This window comes from Cucumis melo, chromosome 3, assembly GCF_025177605.1.
Source record: "Cucumis melo cultivar AY chromosome 3, USDA_Cmelo_AY_1.0, whole genome shotgun sequence".
NCBI classification, from domain to species: domain Eukaryota; kingdom Viridiplantae; phylum Streptophyta; class Magnoliopsida; order Cucurbitales; family Cucurbitaceae; genus Cucumis; species Cucumis melo.
The window spans coordinates 1,419,594-1,423,989 of NC_066859.1; positions in this window are offsets into that span (position 1 = coordinate 1,419,594).

Sequence of the window (4,396 nt, forward strand, 5' to 3'; positions counted from 1 at the left end):
AGTTTGGTTGCATTATAGGTCGGCTGGGGTTAACCCTAGGTAATCCTTGTCGCTCTGGAGGTGCTAGAGTTTTTCCTTGTTTGTCTGGTTTCATTTCTTCAATAGATCTTGAAAAAGTGGTCAAGACCTTATTGGAGTAATTGAGTTGCTGTTGGATATTTTTTATTTCTCTAAAACCAACAGTTTTGGTTTTTTCTTCATCAATAATCTTATAAGCTGAAGAGAAAATTGCAGCACTTGGCATTTTTGGGTGTGGAAAAGAAGCTTCTTCTTCTAAAGGATACTCTAAGAGAATTTCTTTTCCAGTTGTAGTCCTCCATGTGAGAGACTTGTTGATAACACGAATACTAGCTTCTTTGGCCTTTTGATTGACCCTAACTATGAATTCATCCTTAGGAAGAAACTTGGGCCTATTATCCCGATTTTTCAGATTAATATACTAATCAACATATTTTTCATAATATTGATCGTATAAAGCCTTATTTTCGAGAGAGATTGTATTTATCTGGTTGTAGATATTTCTAGATTTTCTCTCCATGTCAACTTTTGTGGGAGATAAAGATCCCTCAGACTTCTCATATGAACATCTGGAATGGATTGCTGATGCCCCATTGACATTCTCATTGAATTAGACTTGGCGATCAGTCTATCTTTGGTGGTTGAACGATACTCTGAAACACTGGACCGTCCACTATAGATTTCTCTAATTGGAGCATGATGAGGTTCTTCTTGAAATTGAACTTCAACATGTCCATCATCATATTCTATTATCTGAGTTGTACTGCTTTGCCTAGTTCTAAGGGCAATCGCGTGCTCAATAGACCAGATTGGATTACGGGTTAGCTCGGTCTAGTCTAAAAGTTTTGAGAATTGTCATGGAAGACTGTTCTAAATTGACTTCCACTACTAGAAAACGAACAATACTTGACACCTGTAGTTTTGAAATACTTGACTATTTTATATTAAAACTGTCAAGTAACATGAAAAATCGTCAAGAATAACAAAGAGTGAAAAAATGCATAAATTTTCATTTTTTTATTTTAAATACTTGACAGGTTAAAAGTGTCAAGATTAATTTTAATTACTTAAAAAATTTTAAATGTCAAGTAATATATATTTTCACAATTGTCTAAAGATAAACTTTTCCCTCTTTTTATTTTCCCAAATTTTCCTTTTCCCCAAATTTCTAAAAAAAACCTAACTTCCCCCCCCCCCAATATTCTCCCTTCTTCCTCAATTTTTGTTCAATCACACGTAGCTTTAGCCGTTCGTTTGTGTACCACCACATATTTTCTCCAATCCTTTGTTCATGCGGCACCATCGAAGCTCCAATCATCTGTTCGTGCGCCACCACCCGAGCTTCAATCTATTCCGTTCGTACGCCAATCGTCCAATCGTGCGTCGATCATGTCACACCCTTTACGAACTACCTGCTAGCTTAGCTCGACGGAAGGCGTGAAGCGGATCGACATCGCTCTCCTCTAATGATATCTGTCGATTTAGCTGAACTCTTGAACATAATAACATGCTAATCTTGTATATGAACTATTTTACATGCAACACAACACAGCGGAACCTATACTAATCATAGACATACATGAAGTGCAGCCCTGAAATAACTGATTAAGCAAGTAAACCTGATCAATACATCATAACCAAAAACATAACCAACAAAGTTTTACATAAACACAACACCTAGAGTTTACACAAACTGTAGAGTATCTATATAGTACAAAGACATATACAACATAAAAAAACAGACCCAATGTACAACTCTAACCACCTACTAGCAATCGATATGGGAGCTTCAACAAACTAAGACAGTCTATTAGGCACCGGGAGCTCGATCTCTACCTGGAACGTGAGAAAAGAATTTTGAAAGGGTAAGCTATAAACCTTAGTGAGTAACTCAGTTTAAAGCTGTAAATTTAAAGATCAGAGAACGTGAAAACTTTACACATATAAATCTATTTAATCAAGTTGTAAATATAAACTTATAAGAGTAGTAATAATAAAAGCTTTCTCAATACTTAACGTGTACGTCATTGAAATCTAGCAAGATATATCAAGTATAACAAAATATTTTAACTAACATGACAAATCTACGTTGTGTAGGGCACACCCAGTACAACCAACGTTTACGAACTTTACGATGTAGTGGGGCCTGCCTAACACTCCCATCGTCTTTGTCGTAGTGGAGCCCATCTAGCACTCTCATTGTCTTTATTGTAGTGGGGCTCGTCCAGCACTCACGACAGCATCATTGTTACAGAGTACACTCAACGTCAACAATGGAATCTAACCTGTGTGCACACTGTACCATATAGCCTCAAGTTCAATATCTTAGTCATGTAGTTAATAGAAATCTCAAGAAGTCATATGAAAATATTAAAACATGCCTGCTATTTTTATCTTTCGTAAAACTCAAGCTTACTCAGATTGTTCGTGGAAAACTAAAAATCTAAAAACAATACTTGTTTAAAATAGTATTACTTCAATTACTTTTCAGAAAAACGATAATAAAGTGCTCGTATATAAATTTCATCATAAAACCTAAGTTTAAAACTTATGTTGAAACCATTCATGGAAATCACGTGTTATTCAGAAAATTAGATTCAAACATAGCAACACAATCATAGATAACAATTTAGAAATTATTTTTGAAATTCGTTTCACTCACAACCTTAAGCTAGTTCCCCAGAATGTAGACTCGGCTTATTTTCTCTTGGCCTGTCAAACAAACAAAAACCAAGCGTCAAAATCTTATATAGTCTTGTATCTTTATACTAACTTAAGATGACGCACAAAACATGACATTTAACAATTCCATACTTAGATATAAAAGAGTATTTCACCTATTTCCCCATAATTTTCCAGATTCAACAACTTAACTTCAAACATTCATAATTTTCTCAATACTTTACCAAAATTAATGTACTTTATATCAATCTCTTTATTTTTAATGCCTCTACACCTTACTTAAAGGAAAGAAAACAAGATTCCCAACATATTGCTACAGAAATGACCCAAAACAGAGAGAGTCCAAAATTGAGTCTTCTGGTAACACCTGACATGCTCCTGAAATTAAGGTTACTTCTTCTCATTTTTGGCTCACGATTTCCTGATAAAAGTTGTAGAAAATTTCATAAGATTTTAAACCTCACCTAATAGAGCTTCTAACTTTCTCTATACGATCTGAAAAACTTAAAAAACCAGAACCTTCACGAATTCACACACAAACTTATGACCTAAATGCCTCTTTGAGAAACACCAACCTAACATAAAAATTTGCTCATGCTTCCTTCACAAAATTTGTTAAAAATTGAATAAAATTTTTCACAAAATAAACCTCATCTTTTAATTCCTCTTAAGCAGTGCAAACCAACTCAAAAACCAGAGGATGTCTGTGTGAATTCAATCTTTTCATAAAATGACTTGAGCTTGTTGTTTCCTATCTTCTTCTACCTTCAAACTGTAAAATTTTTGCTTCTAATCTTCTCAAATCCTCCCTCAACATAGCTCTAGAGTTCAAGAATCCAAAAGTGATAAGATATGGGAGAAGAATGTTTGGCGGTGGAGAAGAAGAATGAGAAAAAAAAAATACCAAATGACCCTTCCAACTTATTTCCCACTTTCCTTCTTTCTTTTTTTTATTCTCTTTTTAATAACAAATACATTTATAAAATTAATACATAATTTTATTTCCATGTTTTCCTTTCTTTTCTTTTTCCTTTTCTTTTTTCTTTTTTTTTTTTTTAAATCGAGAATGGTCAACGCAAAGCATTGTCATTTTCTTCTTCAACAACTTAAATTCAATTTTCTAGGTTATATGAAAATAGCAAAGAATCCAAAGAGAACTCTAGTTTACAGATCGTCCGTTCCCCAATTTTCTCCACTCATTTGTTCGTATGCCACCACCCAAGCTTCATTCTATTCCGTTCGTGCACCAACCGTCCAATCGTGCACCAATTGTCTGCTTCACATTATTGTATGGAGACTTGGGACGCACGATATGAAACTACTTGCCATATCTTAATCTTGGTGAAACAAAAGGTAGAATTGAGACGAGAAAAATTTTCTGTTACGAAGAAATTAGGTCTTCTCAGTTTCTTTTATCATTGGTGGAAACTAAATGGAAGAAAGTTTGATTGATAATCTGCTGGCTACTTATCTTTTATAAATAAGCTTTAGTATTTATTCTGATATAAGCTAACTGATATCTAACTCGCAAGCTTAACCATCTAAAAATGGGGAACTTATTTGGGAAGATTAACATTGAGTTTATGGAATTTTTCAGTTAACATTTCATGGGGTTAGTACCAATAAAGATGAAACAGTGTTTGATGGAAGTGAAGCGACTGTTAGAATTGATGCTGAAGCTTTGTTGGCATCAGAG